The sequence below is a fragment of the Solanum stenotomum genome, chromosome 8 (assembly GCF_019186545.1).
Source record: "Solanum stenotomum isolate F172 chromosome 8, ASM1918654v1, whole genome shotgun sequence".
NCBI lineage: Eukaryota > Viridiplantae > Streptophyta > Magnoliopsida > Solanales > Solanaceae > Solanum > Solanum stenotomum.
Window position 1 is genome coordinate 56,646,982 of NC_064289.1, and position 22,877 is coordinate 56,669,858.

The window sequence follows — 22,877 nt, forward strand, 5'->3', positions numbered from 1 at the left end:
TGTAACAAAAAAAGCGTAAAACCTAAAAAATATTAGTGTAGAGCTTAGCGTGAATACGTGAAGTTCTGAAATCAAATCCTTCTTTTTTGGTAACTTGTCTAGAAGCGATTATTTCTTCTTCTGTAATTCCTTTGACCTCGCTGTTTCTTTCTCCTTCGCATGATAATTTTGTGTTCCAGTTCTTCAATGATTCTTGCCAGCCATCTTAGATTTCCAGTCGAGATCAAGAAATATATTATGGATAAGCCAATACATAGTCCACTGCCATAGCCCATCAGAGCGGCTTTCCAAAAATCATTGAGAAATTCAGAATTTCTTTCTTGATCGTCTAGCGCAGACACAGTATAATTCGTCTCTGACACAGGATCATTGCCACAACCTTTTGAAACAGGGAATCCACGTAATCCATCATTACCTTCATATGAATTGCTCTCAAAGGTACGAAATTGAGGTCCTTGAGGGATGCATCCTTGGAGATAATTGTGGGAGAGATTTAAGAATTCAAGAGATGTTAGAGAAGCAAGTTGTTGTGGTATCTCTCCCGAAAGCTGGTTAAACGAAAGGTCCAATGATTCCACTACAGATAAACTTCCAATTGATGGTGGTATATGACCTTGCAATCGATTATGAGATAAATTCAGTACCCGAATCGCAATGAGATCTCCCAGAACACCAGGAATATGTCCTTCAAATTTGTTGTTTGAAAGATCTATAACTGTGTACAAAGACAAAATTCTCACAACTTCTAGCTTCAATCCCTTTGCTACAACTACCACCGAGTCTTGGTAATCTCCATTTCCTTCATAACTTGGTAACTTCATTGTTTGATCAATTGTCCTCATACCTTTCAAATGTTGAAACAGACTCGTTGGTAAGTCTTTTGAGAAGGCATTGTTAGAGAGATCTATGATTCGAAGATCAGGAAACATGATTTCAGTCCCTGAAGATCTTATGGGTCCATGCAATTTATTCGATGTCAATCTTAAAAATCTCAGCTCTATCAATGCTCCCAACCACATGGGAAATGTGTCATTGAGGTGATTATCTCCCAGATCAAGAACTTGCAACTTTTTGCAATTGGACAACGACCGAGGGATTCTACCCTCTAGTTCATTGCCATGCAAATTGAGACTTATAAGTGAACTTCCAATGCTAAAATTTGTTGGAAGAGTCCCAGAAAGTTTGTTATTCTGCATATCAAAAACTTGGAGGCTACTAATATTGCCAAAAGATTGTGGAATTGCTCCCTCCAGATTGTTTCTGCCCAAATCTAGTATTAGCAGTGATGTTAAATTGGAAATAGATGAAGGGAGCTCTCCACTGAGATTATTATGTGACATCATCAATAACTGGAGGCCACTGATATTACCCAAACATTGCGGAACTTTTCCCTTCAAGTTGTTATCATTAAGAAACATATAAGACAAGTTGTTCAAATTCCCCAATGAAGCAGGAATAGAACCACTAAGAAAGTTCCTACCCAAAGCTAGCATAGTAAGAGACCTTAGGTTACCTATTTCTTCAGGAATAGTGCCAGAAAGGTGATTATAAAAAAGAATCAAAATAGCCAAGTTGTTCAATTTCCCAATGAAGCAGGAATAGAACCATTAAGAGAGTTATTACCCAAAGATAGCTTAGTAAGAGACCTTAGATAACCTATTTCTCCTGGAATCGGTCCATTTAAACTGTTTACAGATATACGGAGGGTTAGAAGCTTAGCTATTGAGCCAATTTGTGGTGGTATTGTTCCAGAAATCTGATTGAAGTTCAAGTCAAGATAGACAAGATTAGTGAGATTACCAATCTCAGGTGGAATGGTGCCAGAGATATTGTTCATGCTAAGATCAAGATTCTCAAGAAAAGGGAGAGATGAAAACGGAAAAGCATACAGTGTAGCACTGACACTAGCATTTGTAATATTCAACGTGTTCACCCTACCATTAAAGCATATAACTCCATACCAGTCCCTGCATGCATTAGAACTTGGCGTCCATGAAGCCAATAAGGAATTATTCTGGTTCTTGAAAGTTGCTTTCCATTTTAAGAGGGCAGTTGCTTCATCAGTGAAAGCAAAAGTAATTGTAAATAGGTAGAAAAGAGTGAAAAACTGAACTGAAGAGAATATTTTGCTTGAAATCATCATCATATTTTTAGGTTAATTTTTTGTGTTCATAGGATTTGATATTGTACGTAACTTATAATTAAAGATCAACAGGAAACACGTTTTCTCCAAATTTTCAAATTTGGCTGCTATCAGAGAAAATGTTGTCACTCTCAATTCAATTTTTTGGTTGTTTTATGTTACACCTCTAATTCAACCAAGGACTTAATTAGACATTGATTATGGCCATTTTTAATGTATGACAAAGACATATCTGGTAGTGGAATATATTCAATAATTCTCAGTCTTTGGTCAATAAATTTCTAGACTTCATTATCTCTAATTCATATACCAGATGTCAAGAGTTGATTTCTCACTTGGTCACTCAACTATTCACAAAGTCATTTTTCTTTCTGTTTTTCTTTTTAAGAAAATGTTGTCATGCTTAAGTCAAATTTGAGGTGTTCCGTTTTTGTCTTTTAGAAAATGTATCACAAGAATGGCAGTTATATGAACATAAAGATTAAATCAAACTTTGAATCCATAGTAAACAGAAAATAATTAAGCATATTTGTTTGGTCCTCCTCCCCCAAAATAAATAAATGAAGAGCAACAAAAATTAAGGGGTTTTATTTTTACTTTTATGAGACCGGCAAGAGTTTCAAATTTCTCATGCTCGAATTTTTTGATAAAATTAAGTTTCAACGACTCTCAAACCGATTTAGCAAATAAAAGAATTTCTTCTCTAAGATTATTTTTTGATATGATGAAGTATTGTGGAATTTGTTGGAATAGGTAATGACCCTTGAAGAAAACTTGATTGCAAATTAATAGTGTTTTCTTAGAGATGGATTACCATATCTCAACCACCGAAGATGGTTTCATGTGGATATTAAAAACATCAAATCTTTTAATTCGCACACGACCACTCCTAAGATGATTTGCGGATCAGTTATTGTGATATATAATAATTTTTACGTAGTTTTTAATATTTAAACTTTATTTTAAAAATTTTAAACACTCCATGCCTAATTTAATATATAAACTTTATTTTAAAAATTTTAAAGACTCAATGCCTAATTTACGATGAAAATTAAACAATTTGGTTCTTGAAAATTCTGACTATGCCTTATAAATTGATCTAGAGGGAGTAAGCTTCATATGATTGCTTTCGCAAAGAATAGTTAAACACATTTTTCTGGTCCCAAAAAGAAAAAGAAGAGCATTGAAGATAAACAGGAAACGCTTTTTGATTGCTATCAGAAGTTCTTATGTGGTCATTCTCAAGTCAAATTTTGAGTTGTTTTTAGTTACACATTTAATTTAGTCAAAGTGACCACTTTTAATGTATGATTCAGACATGTCTGGTTCTCAATTCTTATCTCTAAAGTAGTGGACCATATCCAATAATTTTCATGACTAGGCATGCTCCATCTTAGACATTTGATACTAATCTTAGGCTTGAATCTCTCAACCTGGTAATGAATATTTATCCATTGATGCAAGAATTGTTCTTTAGGAAATTGAACAGAGGGCAACATCTTGATTTGATGGATAACTTAATTACATTTACTGCTAACATAAACATGAATTTGTAATTGTAGGTCTAGTTGAGGCACATCAGCTATATCTTCTTGATTTTGTGCTTCCTGTTCTTGAATCTCTCCTTCATTATGTTGAGTCATAGAAGCAGTTTGATGTTGCAGAGGCACAATAGCCATTTGCTGCTGCATCATCAGCGCTTCATGTTGTAATGGTTGTTGTGATTGAGTCATATTGGCAACATGTTGTTGCATGAGAACGCCATAGTCATGGTAATGAGCCATTTTGTGCAGCATTTGTTCCAGAGTTGGTTGAACTATTAAGTGCATCCTGTGAATTATCAGCTACCTCGAATAGATTATACAGAACTTCCCTGTTTTTTAGGGTCATTTTACAAGATTCTGTCTTGTCAGTGCTGTTTCATATAGATTATCCAACTTTGATCATCTAGTATACCCCTCTGTATCTGGAAATAGAACAGACAAATGTTTCAAACTAACATTATTGCAATTGGCAAAGGAAAGTTTCAAAGTGCTACGAGCACAACAAGGAACATTATTGATGAATGCAAATGACAAAAACAGTTTACTTTGAGTAAGCCTGTTTGTATAATAAAAGGCTAAGCTAAGGGCCAGACCACAAGGGTGTATTGTATGCAACCTCACTGTTTCCACAACTACCTTATCAAAAACAATTAAAACTTGGCCTCTCCTACCATAATAACTAGCTTTGGGGTGTGAGTTAACCAGTTATGCCCAAAGTTGTTACATATTCTTCTTTGTTAGATCTCTTTCTTCTATCGCACGCTAAATATCTTCCTCCATTCATTCAGCTCTCTAAGATTCTTTGAGGTGAGTATTATTGATCCGAGAAATGCATACATATCATTCAATACACTCAACATTTATATATTGTATATCATCAAAATTCATAATATTACATTTTCCCAACTGAAGGAAAGCTTATAAACTAAAAATCAAATACAACATCATAAGCTGCAACATAGGAAGAACCAAATCCATTACGCCAATGTCCTCCTTATTCTTGGCATATGAAAAAGCTGGAAAAAAAATTAGAAAGTGAGTCACACAACTATACATTTTTTGCCTCTGTTATCACAGTTTCCAACTGATTACTAGCAATTTGTATCAAGCGTTACTAAGCACTTGTTTGTAACAAAAAAAGCATAAAACCTAAAAAATATTAGTGTAGAGCTTAGCTTGAATACCTGAAGTTCTGAAATCAAATCCCTCTTTGTTGGTAACTTGTGTAGATGCGATTATTTCTTCTTCTGTAATTCCTTTGACCTTTCTGCTTCTTTCTCTTTCACATGTTAATTTTGTGTTCCAGTTCTTCAATGATTCTTGCAAGCCATTTCATATTTCCAGTTGAGATCATGAAATATATTATGGATAAGCCAATACATAGTCCTCTGCCATAGCCCATCAGAGCTGCTTTCCAAAAATCATTGAAAAATTCAGAATTTTTTTCTTGATCTTCTAGCGCAGACACTGTATAGTTTGTCTCTGACCCAGGAACATTGCCACAACCTTTTGAAATAGGGAATCCACGTAATCCATCATTACCTTCATATGAATTGCTCTCAAAGGTACGAAATTGAGGTCCTTGAGGGATGCATCCTTGGAAATAATTGTGGGAGAGATTGAAGAATTCAAGAGACGTAAGAGAAGCAAGTTGTTGTGGTATCTCTCCCGAAAGTTGGTTAAACGAAATGTCCAATGATTCAACTACAGATAAACTGTCACGCCCTGAGCCTACACCCTGGACGTGGTAGGCACTCGAAGACCATTGCTGGCCCCCAAGCGAACCCTTGGCCTGGCTTTCTTAACTCAGTGGAAACTTAACTCGACAGCACAACTCAATGCAATGAAAGGTTATAAGATAACCAACTGATAAAAATCTGGCCAAAAAGGCAACTCGAGTCCCAAAATAGAATATTTACATATATACATAGATGAGAGACTCAAAACCAACTGACTGACTGTCTATGAAGCCTCTATATCACTGAGATGGATGTTGGGACACACCCCACAACATCCTAATAAAACAAAACTAAGGGAATAACATAATCGAGTCCTCCGAGACACAAAGAGGCTCACCACTGACTTTGGAGTGCTCAGCTGGATCAACGGCATGCTGAATGCTGACCCTGGGTACCTGTGTCTGCATCGTCATAAGATGCAAGTCAACTGGCATCAGTACATTGAATGTACAAGTATGCGAGCTGGAAAGATAAACCACAACTTAAGCTAGAAAGGAGTACAAAGGAACTCTTACCTTGGCTCTGTTCAACTCATGAATAACTGAACTCAATACATAAAACAATAAGACACATGCAATATATAAAGCTTGTAAAACAGTGTAAACAACTTAGCTTGTTAAAGATAAAGCAATAACAACTCAATTTTTACTTATATAAAAGTAATATAACTTTAGTGGGAGGTTCTTTAACCGACAATCACCACTATGAGCCCTAGTGGTGATACAACGTTTTACCTCACGTTGCCCAAGGACCATCCTATACCTTGCCGTGATATAGGAAGCTAACTTTACTAAGTGGATCCATTAGCTTAACTTTCAGATTCACCTAAAAAGTATGACCCGTTAACTCCCATGTTGGCGCATGGTTCTTATGGAGAGTTGAGTTAATATGAACTCGTGCCCCCCAAATCGGTGCTTAAGACTACTCCCAAAAATACTTAGCTCATAAGTGTTTTAAACACATCTTTCTTTATTTGAGATAATTACTCAAAACTTTGCCCGAAGGCTCACTTGGAATCGATGTTCCTTTTTCTTGAAAACTAGCCCAAAGGCTCTTTTGGAATCATAGTTCCTTTTCTTACTCAAATGTAAAAACATTTAGAAACTTCTTTGGGAATACATAGTTCCCTAATACTTTTGAGGAATGAACTCAACTTTAAACTCTTTACTCTTTACTCAACTTCAAACTCTTTACTTGACTTGAAACTCGAGCCCTAAAATGAAGTTAAAACATTCAATAACGACTCTTGAATAACTTTAAAAACTTTGCTTGTCTTGCATCTTAACTTCCAAGCTTAACTCTTAACTTCATTTGACTTGGAAACTAACTCTCCTTGAATTGGATTTAGGGATTCAAGGTGTTTGATCACATGATATGGATGAGTTCTTGACGTTTAGACATACCTTGGGGTGTTGGAAACAACTATGAAACATAGGTACAATACCTAGGAACATGTATGAAAAAGTGGGGAAGGAATGGGAAGACTTGGCGCTCTTGGCGCTCTGAGAGGCGCGGAGCGCCAGACCAGAAACTTCAGAGGGGGCCTGCTGGCACACTGATGGGCGCGCTGCCCCAAGGGGTAAAGTTCAGAGCCCCTCTTGGGGCACGCTGACAGGCGCGACGCCCCACCCTTTTTCCCCGAAAACCGACTTTTCTCCTTAGTTTTTTCCAACTCTAAACCTTCTACACTTCAAAGTTTTCAGCCCCAAATACTTAAAATCATAAACCTCTCAACATACAATAGATTCAACTTAGAAACACCACCCGAAACATACATCAAACCAACAAAAACTTCAACACAACTACAGCTTCAACAATTACAACCAACAACTTCAACAAACATATTCAATCTTTTCTCGAAATTAAACGAGCTTGGCGTGTGGGGGAAAGAACCAACCCAACACTATAAACTCACATACCTTAATAGGGATCACCTCCGAAGAAAACCACGAAGATCTTTACGAAGTTTGCTTCTTCTTCTCCTTTCTCTCCTTTTCTCTCAAGAACCCTAACTCTTACTCCTTTTAAAAAGGGAAAAACTGATCAAAAATCAGTCTTACACCTTAATATATATCCAAAGACAAGGCTAGGGAAAAGACCAAAATACCCTTACAATTTCCGGACGGATTCCCTGCCAACTGCCCAACTTTCAAAGGGCATAACTCGCTCATACGAACTCAGAAACGAGCAAACTAGATGGCGTTGGAAAGACCAATTCACGAACTTTGCAAACATAACTGGAACTACACCTAGATCATCCTAAGCTAGGATTTATAACTGTTCAAAGTTGGCCAAAAATTCATCATTTTCCATACTTTTTAACCAAAAAAAATTTCCAGTTTTTTAATTCTTTCCAAAAAGACTATTTCCAAGTTTTAAGCTTCTTCCTAGTCACCAACTTGCAAGATGTCACAATATCTCCCCCTTGGGAACATTCGTCCTCGAATGAGGTTACTCTTACTAGGCTAAGGGTGAACATCCATTTAAACACCCCCCCTCACAAGCAATTCATGCAAACAACAACAAGAAACAACATGCTCACTACAATTTAAAGTGCACTAAGAAGGAAATTAGTACCTTGGTCTAAATTTCCTCCGGATTCAAAGAGATATGGGTATCTCTTCTTCATATCCTCTTCGGCTTCCCAAGTGGCTTCCTCAACAAATTGGTTCCTCTAAAGGACCTTGACTAATGCTACATCCTTTGTTCTCAACCTATGAACTTAACGGTCTAGAATTTGAACAGGAATCTCCTCATAAGATAAGCTATCATTTATCCTTACACTTTCAGTCGGCAGGATCAATGAAGGATCGCCTATGCACTTTTTAAACATGGAGATATGAAATACCGGATGAACCGCTGCTAGTTCCTGCGGCAACTCCAACTCATATGCAACATTGCCAATCTTCTTGGATATGAGGTAAGGTCCAATATACCGGGGACTAAGTTTCCCCTTCTTACCAAACCTCATAACCCCTTTCATGGGTGAAACTTTCAAATATACCCAATCATCTATTTCAAACTCTAACGCCCTTCTCCTAACATCAGTGTAGGATTTCTGGCGACTCTGTACCATTTTCAATCTCTCTTGAATCACTTTCACCTTCTCCATAGCTTGGTGAACTAAATCTGGTCCTATCAACCCTGCTTCACCGACTTCAAACCATCCAATAGGAGATCTACATCTTCTCCCATAAAGAGCTTCATATGGAGTCATTTGGATACTGGAGTGATAACTATTGTTGTAGGCAAACTCAATGAGAGGTAGGTGATCATCCCAATTACCTTTGAAATCGATCACACAAGCCCTCAACATATCTTCTAAAGTCTGAGTAGTACGCTTTGCTTGCCCATCAGTCTGAGGATGAAAGGCAGTACTCAAGTTCACCTTGGAACCCAAGCCTTTATAAAAAGATTTCCAGAACTATGCACCTCTAACTGAAATAATGGAGACTGGGACTCCATGAAGGCTCACCATCTCTTGAATATATAACTTGGCATAATCTTCTGCTGAATTGGTAGTCTTTACCGGTAGAAAATGGGCTGACTTTGTCATTCTGTCGAGAATCACCCAAATAGAATCATGTTGTCTACGAGACCTTGACAACCGTGTGATGAAATCCATATTGATCATCTCCTACTTCCATTCTGGAAGTTCTATCCTTTGAGCTAAACCAACGGGCCTTTGGTGCTCAACTTTCACTTGTTGGTAATTTGGACATTTAGCAACAAACTCTGTAATGCCCTTCTTCATGCCATCCCACCAATAAAATTCTCTGAAGTCGCGATACATCTTCGTGGAACCTGGATGAATGGAATATCTGGAGCTGTGAGCTTCATCCATAACCCTCTCTTGGAGTTCATCTATCATAGGTACACACAATCTACCTTGATACCTCAATACTCCATCTCCCCCTTGTTCAAAAGCTAATACTCTTTGCTTTTGAACATTTGCTTTCAACTCAAGCAAAATGGGATCTTAATCTTGTTTCTCTTTCACTTCTGACACTAGTGATGACTCGGCCCCGTTTGTCACCGCTATACCTCCTTCTACGGAATCCATAAGTCTGACTCCCAGGCGTGCCAGTCTGTGCACATCTTTTGCTAACTCTCTCTTCTCTTCTTCAATATGGGCGGTGCTACCCATAGACAACCTGCTTAAAGAATCAACAACAACATTAGCCTTACCTGGGTGATAAAGAATACTCAAGTCATAATCCTTGAGTAACTCTAACCACCTCCTCTGTCTGAGATTAAGCTCTTTTTGAGTAAGCACATATTGAAGGCTCTTGTGATCGGTAAATACATCAACATGCACACCATACAAGTAATGGCGCCATATCTTTAAGGCGAACACTATAGCAGCCAACTCTATATCATGGGTCGGGTAGTTCTTCTCATGAACTTTCAACTGTCTGGAGGCATAAGCTATAACTTTGCCATTCTGCATCAAGACACAACCCAAACCAACTCTAGATGCATCACAATACACTACAAAATCTTGAGTACCTTCTGGTAAAGTCAAAACTGGAGCTGTAATCAACCTCTTTTTCAATTCCTGAAAGCTTTTCTCACAAGCTTCAGACCATTGAAATTTCACTGTCTTCTGAGTCAACTTTGTCAAAGGAGATGCAATAGACGAGAACCCCTCAACAAACCTTCTATAATAGCCAGCTAAAACCAAGAAACTCCTAATTTCAGTTGGAGATGTGGGTCTAGGCCAATTCTGCACTGCCTCAATTTTTCGAGTATCAACTTTAATTCCATCACCGGACACAATGTAGCCTAGGAACGCCATAGACTTAAGCCAAAACTCACATTTAGAGAACTTGGCATACAACTCCTTACCTTTCAAAGTCTGAAGGATTAGTCTGAGATGACTAGCATGATCTTCTTCATTCCTTGAATAGATTAGTATGTCATCAATGAAAATGATAAAAAATACATCTAAATAAAGTTTGAAAACTCTATTCATAAGGTCCATGAAAGTTGTCGGTGCATTGGTCAACCCAAAGGACATAACTAAAAACTCAAAATGACCATATCTGGTTCTGAATGTTGTCTTTGGAATATCACATTCCCTTACTCTTAACTGGTGATAGCCTGATCTGAGGTCAATTTTTGAAAAACAAGTGGCACCCTGAAGCTGATCGAAAAGATCATCAATCCTTGGAAGAGGATACTTATTCTTGATGGTAACACTATTCAACTGGCGGTAATCTATACACATTCTAAGGGAACCATCTTTCTTCCTCACAAACAAAACCAGAGCGCCCCAAGGTAAGCACTCGGTCGAATGAAACCCTTTTCTAGAAGATCTTTCAACTGTTCTTTTAACTCCTTCAACTGTGCTGGTGCCATTCTATATGGAGGAATAGAGATTGGACGAGTACCTGGAATGAGATCTATGTCGAACTCTATTTCTCGCTCAGAAGGAATTTCGGGTAGAACATCAGGATAAACTTTTGGAAACTCTCTTACTATAGGAACTGACTGAAAAGGAGGTATCTCATTACTAGAGTCATTAACTCGGACTAAGTGATAGATACAACTCTTTGAAACTAACTTTCTCGCCTTAAGGTACGAAAAAAATGATCCTTAGGCGCTACTGAACTGCTACTCCACTCTATGACTGGCTCACTCAGAAACTGAAACTTGACTGCTCGAGTTCTACAATCTATCGATGCATAACAAGCATGAAGCCAATCCATACCTAGAATGACATCGAAATCTACCATGTCTAACTCAACCAAATCAGCCATGGTGCTCTTGTGATTGATGGAAATAGGACAATCACGATAAACTCTTTCTGCTAGAATAGACTCCCCAACAGGTGTAGAAATACAAAAGGGTTCACAAATTCTTTCAGGGAGAACATCAAACTTATTTGCAACATAAGGAGTTACAAAAGATAAACTTGCTCCTGGGTCTAGCAATGCATACACATCAAAAGCAAAGACTTTGATTATACCAGTGACAACATTCGGAGAGTTCTCTTGCTCGTGGCGACTGGTGATTGCATAGAGGCAATTTGCTCCTCCACCGGTACTAGGAGTAGCTCCTCTAGGTGCCATCCTGTCTGGTGGGACAACTGAAGAAGATTGGGCCCTACTGCCCAGATTTCCACTACCTTGCTTATTCTTTGGGCTCTCCTTCATGAAGTGACCCTCTTGTCCACACTTAAAGCAACCCGTCTGGCCCTGACGACACTTCCCTGGATGGACTCTACCATACCTAGCACATGTAAGAACCCGGTTACTTCCTTGTGCCATACTATTCTGGGACTGCGCAGGTTTAGCTCTGAAGTTCTGCGAATTCTGTCCAGTGAACTCACTTTCATTTCTGGGTACAGGTGCACTAGCAGATGATGGAACAGGTCCCTTTTGCCTTTGTTGAAAGGACGAAAGGTTCGTATTACCTTTCTGCTGCCCGAACTCATTACCAGTCTTAGCTCTATTATTTCTGAACTCTTCTCTGTCCCTAAACTTTTCTTCCTCAACTTGCTGCACATAGACCATCAACCTTGATATGTCCATGTTACCGATAAGCATTGCAGCCCTACCTTCTTTACTCGACAATCGAGACAATCCAGCAACAAACAAACTGATTCTACTCCTCATGTCTGCAACCATCATGAGCATAACGGGAGAGTTGTGTGAACTTCAGACTATACTCATTTAACACTCAAAGACTCCTGCTTAAGTGTGAGGAACTAACATACCTTGGCCTCTTTCAATTCTTGAGGAAAGAAACGCCCCAAGAAAGCTTCCTTAAAACAGGCCCAACTCGCAGGTGGTGCATTCTCAACTCTGCCCCCTTTCCATTGGTCGAACCAAGTTCTAGCGACATCTTTCAATTGATACGCAGCTAGTTCAACCCGCTCAGTATCTGCCACATGCATCATATCAAAAATCTTCTTTAGCTCCTCAATGAAGTTCTTTGGCTCCTCAGTAGTGCTTGAACCCATGAAACTCGGAGGATTCATCCCCAAGAACTCATGAATCCGAGAAGTGTCAACTCCTTCTTGTCGAACTCCCATTTGCTGACCAATCTGATTTGTTACAACTTGACTTAGAATTCTAATTGCCTCTCTGAACTCGGCATTCGAAACTTCCCCTTGTGGTTGCACTCCCGGGGCATAAGGTAACTCTTGCTCATCCAAATAACGTCTAGGAAGACGCCCTCTGCCAACTCTTTGTGGAGGCATGACTATCTGAAACACACGCAAGCATGAATTAGAAAGAAACTTTTTAGAGATCAACTCTAACGCACTAGATGAGTGTGAAAGAAGTGAGAAATCTTCCTAAATGTTGTAGCCTTCCAATTATAGATGTGGCGCGCTTCACACCGATAATTAGGACTCTACAGACACGACTTCATAGACTCCCTAGGACTCTTAAACTCTGTGCTCTGATACGAAGTTTGTCACGCCCCGAGCCTACAATCTGGACGTGGCCGACACTTGAAGACCATTGTTGGCCTCCAAGTGAACCCTTGGCCTGGCTTTCTTAACTCAGCGGAAACTTAACTCGACAGCACAACTCAATGCAATGAAAGGTTATAAAATAACCAACTGATAAAAATCTGGCCAAAAAGCTAACTCGAGTCCCAAAGTAGAATATTTACATATATACATAGATGAGAGACTCAAAACCAACTGACTGACTGTCTATGAAGCCTCTATATCACTGAGATGGATGTAGGGACACACCCCGCAACATCCTAACAAAACAAAACTAAGGGAATAACATAATCGAGTCCTCCGGAACACAAAGAGGCTCACCACTGACTCTGGAGTGCTCAGCTGGATCAACGGCGTGCTGAATGCTGACCCTGGGTACCTATGTCTGCATCGTCATAAGATGCAGGCCAACTGGGATCAGTACATTGAATGTACAAGTATACGAGCTGGAAAGATAAACCACAACTTAAGCTTGAAAGGAGTACAAAGGAACTCTTACCTTGGCTCTGTTCAACTCATGAATAACTGAACTCAATATATAAAGCAATAAGACACATGCAATATATAAAGCTTGTAAAACAGTGTAAACAACTTAGCTTGTTAAAGATAAAGCAATAACAACTCAATTTTTACTTATATAAAAGTAATATAACTTTAGTGGGAGATTTTTTAACCGACAATCACCACTATGAGCCCTAGTGGTGATACAACGTTTTATCTCACGTTGCCCAAGAACCATCCTATACCTTGCCATGATATAGGAAGCTAACTTTACTAAGTGGATCCACTAGCTTAACTTTTAGATTCATCTAAAAAGTACGACCCGTTAACTCCCATGTTGGCGCATGGTTCTTATGGAAAGTTGAGTTAATATGAACTCGTGTCCCCAATTCGGTGCTCAAGACTACTCCCAAAAATACTTAGCTCATAAGTGTTTTAAACAAATCTTTCTTTATTTGAGATAGTTACTCAAAACTTTGCCCGAAGGCTCACTTGGAATCGATGTTCCTTTTTCTTGAAAACTAGCCCCAAGGCTCTTTTGGAATTATAGTTCCTTTTCTTACTCAAATGTAAAAACATTTAGAAACTTCTTTGGGAATACATAGTTCCCTAATACTTTTGAAGAATGAACTCAACTTTAAACTCTTTACTCTTTACTCAACTTCAAACTCTTTACTTGACTTGAAACTTGAGCCCTAAAATGAAGTTAAAACATTCAATAACGACTCTTGAATAACTTTAAAAACTTTTCTTGTCTTGCTTCTTAACTTCCAAGCTTAACTCTTAACTTCACTTGACTTGGAAACTAACTCTCCTTGAATTGTATTTAGGGATTCAAGGTGTTTGATCACATGATATGGATGAGTTCTTGACGTTTAGACATACCTTGGGGTGTTGGAAACAACTATGAAACATAGGTACAATACCTAGGAACATGTATGAAAAAGTGGGGAAGGAATGGGATGACTTGGCGCTCTGAGAGGCGTAGAGCGCCAGACCAGAAACTTCAGAGGGGGCCTGCTGGTGCACTGATGGGCGCGCTGTCCCAAGGGGGAAAGTTCAGAGCCCCTCTTGGGGCACGCTAACAGGCGCGACGCCCCACCCTTTTTCCCCGAAAACCGACTTTTCTCCTTAGTTTTTTCCAACTCTAAACCTTCTACACTTCAAAGTTTCCAGCCCCAAACACTTAAAATCATAAACTTCTCAACATAAAATAGATTCAACTCAGAAACACCACCCGAAACATACATCAAACCAACAAGAACTTCAACACAACACAATTACAACTTCAATAATTACAACCAAAAACTTCAACAAACATATTCAATCTTTTCTCGAAATTAAACGATTTTGGCGTGTGGGGGAAAGAACCAACCCAACACTATAAACTCACATACCTTAATAGGGATCACCCCCGAAGAAAACCACGACGATCTTTATGAAGTTTGCTTCTTCTTCTCCTTTCTCTCCTTAGGTAACCTATTTCTTCAGGAATAGATCCATTTAAATAGTTGTCAAATATGATCTGAAGCTTGGCTAGTGAAATGATTTGTTGTGGGATTGTTCCTGAAATCTGATTGATGTTCAAGTCAAGATAGACAAGATTAGTGAGATTACTAATCTCAGGTGGAATGGTGACAAAGAAATTGTTCATGCTAAGCTTAAGATTTTCAAGAAAAGGGAGAGATGAAAACGCAAATGCATAGAGTGTACCATTGACACTAGCATTTGTCATATTCAACTCGTTTACCCGACCATTAAAGCATATACTCCATACCAGTCCCTGCATGCATTAGTACTTGGCGTCCATGAAGCTAATAAGGAATTATTCTGGTTCTTGAAAGTTGCTTTCCATTTAAAGAGGGCAGTTGCTTCCTCGGTGGAAGCAAAAGTAACTGTAAAGAGATTTAAAAGAGTGAAAAACTGAAGTGAAGAGAATATTTTTCTGGAAACGATCATCATTTTTTGAGCTTATTTTTCTGGATTCATAGGATTTGATATTGTACGTAACTTATACTAATTAAAGACCTGCAGGAAACTCATTTCCTCCAAATTTGCTAATTTGTCTGCATTTAGAGAATTTGTTTTGTCATTCTCAAGTCAAACTTTGGGTTGTTTTGTGTTAGAGGTCTAATCAGCCAAGGACTTAATCAAAGTGGCCAAAATAGGTTTGTTATCATCACACATTAATCATGACCACTCTTAGTGTATGATACAAACATGTTTGGTTCTCCATTCTCATCTCTACAATAGTGGACCATATCCAACAATTCTCAGTCTTAGACGTTACGATGATTCGTAATGTCTTAGCCGTGTTGAGAAGGGTGATTTATTTTTATGAGACCTACTAGATATTGATGTTTGATGATGTGGAACTTTTGAAAAATGAATAGCCAAATAAATGAAGAGCAAAAAAAATTAAGAGATAATGGTCAAAATTAAATTTGAATATCACTTGTTTTGCGCGTTTTCCTTTCGAATAATAAGTTACTTATTTTTCCTACTTGAATTATCGTCGTCTCAATTTGAAACACAAATTATTCACAAACAACTGAGACTTATGGGTTTCGAGGAGTGAACGTAATTTCATAGGTGTAAAAATTAGGTGATTTTTCAGTCTGCCAAACAAAGTCGTGTTGCAAAGGGTATTTTATTTTTATGAGACCTCCAAGAGTTTCAAAATTTTCATGCTCGAATATTTTGATAAAAATTAAACTTCAATGACTCTCAAATCGATTTTCCAAATAAAAGAATTTCTTCACTGAGATTATTTTTTGATATGATGAAGTATCTTGTGGAATTTGTCAGAATAGGTAATGACCCTTGAAGAAAACTAGATACGAATAGTTTTTTATTAGAGATAGATTAAGATATCTCAACCTCCGAAGACGGTTTCTGGATATTAAAAACTCCAATTCTTTCACTTCACACGCGATCACTCCTAAGATGGTTTGCGGATAAGTTATTGTGACTGTAGTTTCAAAATATATAAATTTTATTTTAAATTTTTTAAAGACTTCATGCCTGAATATTTGGTGAAAATTAAACTATTTGGCTCTTGAAAATCTAGACTATGCATTATAAATTGAGATAGAGGGAGTAATCTTCATATGATTGTTTTCGCAAATAATAATTAAACACATTTCTCTGGTCCCAAAAAGGAAAGGAAACGCGTTTTCTGCAGATTTGCAAATTTGGTTGCTATCGGAGAAAATGTGGTCATTCCCAAGTCAAATTTTGAGTTGTTTTGAGTTCCATTTTAATTCAGCCAAGGACTTGGTCAAAGTGACCAAAATAGTTCTGTTATCACACATTGGTCATGGCCACTTTTAAATACAGACATGTCTGGTTTTCAATTCTTATCTCTAAAGTAGTGGACCATATCCAATAATTTTCAGGACTAGGCATGCTCCATCTTAGACATTTGATATTAATCTTAGGCATGAATCTCTCAACCTGGTAAGGAATATTTTTCCATTGATAGAAGAATTGTTCTTTAGGAAATTTAACAGAGAGCAACATCTTGATTTGATGGATAACCTGATTACATTTACTGCTAACACAAACATGAATTTGTAATTGTAGTTCTAGTTGAGGCGCATCAACTATATCTTCTTGATTTTGTGCTTCCTGTTCTTGAATCTCTCCTTCATCATGTTGAGTCATAGAAGCAGTTTGATGTTGCAGAGGCACAATAGCCATTTGTTGCTGCATCATCAAGGCTTCATGTTGTAACGGTTGTTGTGATTGAGTGGTATTGGCAACCTGTTGTTGCATGAGAACACCATAGCCATGGTAATGAGCCGTAGCAGCCATTTTGTGCAGCATTTGTTCCAGAGTTGGGAACTATATGCATCCTGTGAATTATCAGCTACCCTCGAATAGATTAGACAAAACTTCCTTCTTGTTAGGGTCATTTTACAATATTTTATCTTGCCAGTGCTGTTTCATATAGATTATCCAAGTTTGATCTATCTAGTATACCGCCCTGTATCTGGAAATAGAACAGACAAATGTTTCAAACTAACATTATTGCAATTGGCAAAGGAAAGTTTCAAAGTGCTACGAGCACAACATGGAATATCATTGATGAATGCAAATGAAAAAAAAAAACAGTTTACTTTGAGTAAGCCTGTTTGTGTAATAAAAGGCTAAGCTCCTGCTCTGTAGGGAAGGGCCGGACCACAAGGTGCATCGTAATTTGTATGCAATTTCACTCTACATCTCTGCAAGAGACTGTTTCCACAACAACCTTATCATAAAAAAAGGGAAAATTCATAAGTACCCCCTGAACTATGCTCGAAATCTCAGAGACACACTTATACTATACTAAGGTCCTATTACCTCCCTGAACTTATTTTATAAATAATTTTCTTCCATTTTTGGGCCTACGTGGCACTATCTTCTGGGCCCAGCGTGTGTTGACAATTTTTTCAATGATAGTGCCACGTAGGCCGAAAAGGGGTAGAAAATTATTTATAAAATAAGTTCGACGGGGGTAATAGAACCTTAGTATAGTACAAGTGTATCTCTGAGATTTCGGGCATAGGTTGGGGGAGTACTTGTGCATTTTCCCTATAAAAAAAATAGAACTTTGGCCTCACCCACCCTAATAACTAGCTTTGGGTTGTGAGTTAACCAGTAACGCCCAAAGTTGTTACGTATTCTTCTTTGTTAGTCCTCTTTTTTCTATCGCACGCTAAATATCTTCCTCCATTAATTCAGCTCTCTTACACATCATTCAATACACACAACAATTATTGTATATCATCAAAATTCATAATATTACATTTTCCCTAGTTAAGAAAAGCTTATAAAACTAAAAATCAAATCCAACATCATAAGCTGCAACATAGGAAGAACCAAATCCATTACGGCAATGTCTTCTGATTTTTGGCATCTGAAAAGGCTGAAAAAATAAAAAGTGAGTCACACAACTATAAATTTTTTGCCTCTGTTATCACAGTTTCCAATCGATTACTAGCAATTTGTATCAAGCGTTAATAAGCACTTGTTTGTAACAAAAAAAGCATAAAACCTAAAAAATATTAGTGTAGAGCTTAGCTTGAATACCTGAAGTTCTGAAATCAAATCCTTCTTTGTTGGGAACTTGTGTAGATGCGATTATTTCTTCTTTCGGTAATTCCTTCGACCTCTCTGCTTCTTTCTCCTTCGCATGATAATTTTGTGTTCCAGTTCTTCAATGATTCTTGCAAGCCATCTTAGATTTCCAGTTGAGATCAAGAAATATATTATGGATAAGCCAATACATAGTCCACTGCCATAGCCCATCAGAGCTGCTTTCCAAAAATCATTGAAAAATTCAGAATTGCTTTCTTGATCGTCTAGTGCAGACTCTGTATAATTTGTCTCTGACACAGGATCATTGCCACAACCTTTTGAACATCATTACCTTCATATGAATTGCTCTCAAAGGTAAGAAATTGAGGTCCTTGAGGAATGCATCCTTGGAGATAATTGTGGGAGAGATTTAAGAATTCAAGAGATGTAAGAGCAGCAAGTTGTTGTGGTATCTGACCCGAAAGCTGGTTAAACGAAAGGTCCAATGATTCCACTACAGATAAACTTCCAAGTGATGGTGGTATATAGCCTTGCAATCCATTATGAGATAAATTAAGTACACGAATCGCAATGAGATCTCCCAGAACACAAGGAATATGTCCTTCAAATTTGTTGCTTGAAAGATCGATAACTGTGTACAAAGACAAAATTTTCACAACTTCAAGCTTCAATCCCTTTGTTACAACAACTACCGAGTCTTGGTAATATCCATCTCCTTCATAACTTGGTGCCTTCATTGTTTTATCAATAGTCGTCATGCCTTTCAAATGTTGAAACAGACTCGTTGGTAAGTCTTTCGAAAAGGCATTGTTAGAGAGATCTATGATTCGAAGATCAGGAAACATGATTTCAGCCCCTGAAGATCTTATAGGTCCATGCAATTTATTCGATGTCAACCTCAAAACTCTAAGCTCTGGCAAAGTTCCCAACCACATGGGGAATGTGTCATTGAGATGATTATCTCCTAGATCAAGAACTTGCAGCTTTTTGCAATTGGCCAAAGACCGAGGGATTTCCCCCTCTAGTTCATTGCCATGCAAGTTGAGACTTATAAGTGAACTTCCAATGCTAAAATTTGTTGGAAGAGTTCCAGAAAGTTTGTTATTCTGCATATCAAGAACCTGGAGGCTACTAATATTGCCAAAACATTGTGGAATTGCTCCCTCCAGATTGTTTCTGCCCAAATCTAGAATTTGTAGTGATGTTAAATTGGAAATAGATGGAGGCATCTCTCCACTGAGATTATTATGTGACATCACTAGAACCTGGAGGCCACTTATATTACCCAAACATTGCGGAACTTTTCCCTTCAAGTTGTTTCTCGGCAAATAAAACATTTCAAGAGATGTCAAATTGCATATAGATGAAGGAATTTCCTCAGTCAGTTTGTTATCATGGAAAAACAAACCAAACAAGTTGTTCAAATTTCCCAATGAAGCAGGAATAGAACCATTAAGAACGTTATTACCCAAAACTAGCACAGTAAGAGACTTAAGGTAACCTAGTTTTTCAGGAAGGTGATTATTAAAAAGATACAAAATAGACAAGTTGTTCAAATTCCCCAATGAAGCAGGAATAAAACCATTAAGAGAGTTATTACTCAAATCTAGGTCAATAAGAGAACTTAGGTTGCCTATTTCTTTAGGGATAGAGCCAGAAAAGCTATTATTATAAAGATACAAAAAATACAAGTTGCTCAAATTCCCCAATGAAGAAGGAATATAACCATCAAGAAAGTTTGTACCTAAAGATAGCTTAGTAAGAGACCTTATGTAACCTATTTCTCCTGGAATGAGGCCATTTAAATGGTTGTCAAATATAAGGAGGATCTGAAGCTTTGCTAGTGATCCGATTTGTGGTGGGATTGTTCCTGAAATCTGATTGAAGTTCAAGTTAAGATAGACAAGATTAGTGAGATTACCAATCTCAGGTGGAATGGTGCCAAAGAAATTGTTCATGCTAAGATTAAGATTCTCAAGAAAAGGGAGAGATGAAAACGGAAAAGCATAGAGTGTACCAATGACACTAGTACTTGTAATATTCAACGTGTTTACCCTACCATTAAAGCATATAACTCCATACCAGTCCCTGCATGCGTTAGAACTTGGCGTCCATGAAGCCAATAAGGAATTATTCTGGTTCTTGAAAGTTGCTTTCCATTTCAAGAGGGCAGTTGCTTCCTCAGTAGAAGCAAAAGTAACTGTAAAGAGATATAAAAGAGTGAAAAACTGAAGTGAAGAGAATGTTTTGCTAGAAACCATCATCATTTTTTGAGTTTATTGTTTCAGGTTCATAGATTTGATATTGTCCGTAACTTATACTAATAAAAGCCCAATAGGAAACGTGTTTTCTCCAAATTTCCAAATTTGGCTGCTATTAGAGAAAATGTTGTCAATCTTAAGTCAAACTTTGGGTTGTTTTGTGTTATAAATAACTTATCTTCTAGGCCCAGAGCGTGTTGACAATTTTTTCAAGCTTTCTGATTGATAGTTAGGCCGAAAATGGATAGAAAATTATTTATAAAATAAGTTCGGGGGGTAATAGGACCTTACTATAGTATAAGTGTGTCTCTAGGATTTCGGGCATAGGTTGGGGGGTACTTATGCATTTTCCCAATATAATAGTTTCATGGGAAAATGCATAAGTACCCCCAGCCTATGTCCAAAATCCCTAAGACATACCTAACCTTTACTAAGGTCCTATTACCCCCTGAACTTATTTTATATATAATTTTCTACTCCTTTTTTACCAACGTGGCACTATCTTGTGGACCCAGCGCGTGTTGACAATTTTTTCAAGGATAGTGCCACGTAAGCCGAAAAGGGGTAGAAAATTCTATAAAAAATAAGTTTGGGGGTAATAAAACCTTAGTAAAGGTTAGGTGTGTCTCAGGGATTTTGGGCATAGGCTGGGGGTACTTATGCATTTTCCCTATTTTCATTTTATATCTATTAATTCCAATTTTATTTTTTCATACTATTAAATCCAATATTATTTTTTCTTATTGAAATTTTATGTTGCACTCTATAGGAATTTGAATACTTGTATATATTAATTTAATTTCAGACTATATCATACAATTTTTTTAGAGAGAAGTATTAAAGACACTCATAAATTCGACGCGAATTATTAGTTTTATTGTCACGCCCCGAGCCTACACCCTGGACGTGGCTGGCACTCGAAGACCATTGCTGGCCTCAAGCGAACCCTTGGCCTGGCATACTAACTCAGCGGAAGACTTAACAAATCACATACACATTTATGAAGTAACTAGAATGTTATAAAGGAACATTCAACTGGCCATTAAGGCAAACTCAAGTCTTAAACGATACAAATGAAATGAATAAGACTAAAGAACTAACATCTGACTGTCTATGAAGCCTCTAATAACAACTGAGATGGATGTTGGGATAGACCCCACAACATCCTAATAAACTAAACTAGAAAGCAATGAAATGGATCCTCCGGAAAGCAAGGAGGCTCACCAACAGACTCTGAACTGCTTACTGGATCAACGATGTGTCGAAATGCCAATCCTAGTTACCTGTGTCTGCATCATAATAAAATGCAGGCTAACTGGCATCAGTACATTGAGTGTACGAGTATGTGAGTTGGAATGCTAAATCAACATAGGCTTGAAAAGGAATCTGAAAGAAACTGAATAACTTACCTGGCTCAACTCAACTCAACCTGACTGACTCATTTCAATATAAAGCAATTTAAAATAAGTGCAATATAAAGAAAAGTTGTTTAAAAACATGCTATAAACACTATGTGTATGCAAAGATACAATAAATCTGAGATGTAAGTAGAAATACAAATGAACTGATGTATATAAAAATACAATAACTTTTGTGGGAGTTTCTCTAACCGACAACCATCACAAAAGAGCTATAGTGATGATACAACGATCTACCTTACGCTGCCAGCGCATCCTATACCCGGCCAAAGGTATAGAACCTGAACTACCTAATGGATCTACTAGTCTATTGCGAAAAGGATTCATCTAAAAAGTATGACCCTTTTCTATCCATGATGGCTACATGATTCTATGGTGACATGAGTTATCTAAACTCATGCTTGTCCCCAATTCGGTGCTCAATACTACTCCCAAAATATACTGGCTCTTATGTTTTAAAAACATACTTCTTCTGTGATTTGAGATTAGTGCTCAAAAACTTAGCTCAACGGCTATCTTGGAAATCAACGTTTCCCCTCTTGCTTCATTTAGAAAGCGATTACTTTTTCTGAAAACTAGCCCGAAGGCTCTTTGGAAAGCTCAGTTTCCATTCTTATTTAAATGTGAAAACATTTTAAATCTCTTTAGGAATACTTAGTCCCCATATACTTTTGAAGAAATGAACTTCAAACTTTACTCTTTACTCTTTACCCAACTTGAACTTTAA

General features: G+C 37.6%; 2 protein-coding genes and 4 pseudogenes across 3 annotated transcripts in view; 1 reads left to right on the forward strand and 5 right to left on the reverse strand.

Moving 5' to 3' along the window:
- LOC125872870 (vacuolar protein sorting-associated protein 2 homolog 3-like) overlaps positions 1-22,877 on the forward strand; it is a 377,001-nt pseudogene that overhangs the window by 185,653 nt on the left and 168,471 nt on the right.
- LOC125872850 (receptor-like protein Cf-9 homolog) overlaps positions 1-22,877 on the reverse strand; it is a 345,297-nt gene that overhangs the window by 125,789 nt on the left and 196,631 nt on the right. The gene's annotated exons all lie outside the window — the stretch shown is intronic.
- Positions 1-22,877, reverse strand: part of LOC125872846 (receptor-like protein Cf-9 homolog) — a 315,600-nt gene that overhangs the window by 116,356 nt on the left and 176,367 nt on the right. The window lies entirely within an intron of this gene.
- The window catches only part of LOC125872856 (receptor-like protein 9DC3), a 109,827-nt pseudogene that overhangs the window by 63,391 nt on the left and 23,559 nt on the right, over positions 1-22,877 (reverse strand).
- LOC125872854 (receptor-like protein 9DC1) lies at positions 99-15,351 on the reverse strand (annotated as a pseudogene).
- LOC125872861 (probable leucine-rich repeat receptor-like protein kinase At1g35710) lies at positions 19,378-20,738 on the reverse strand (annotated as a pseudogene).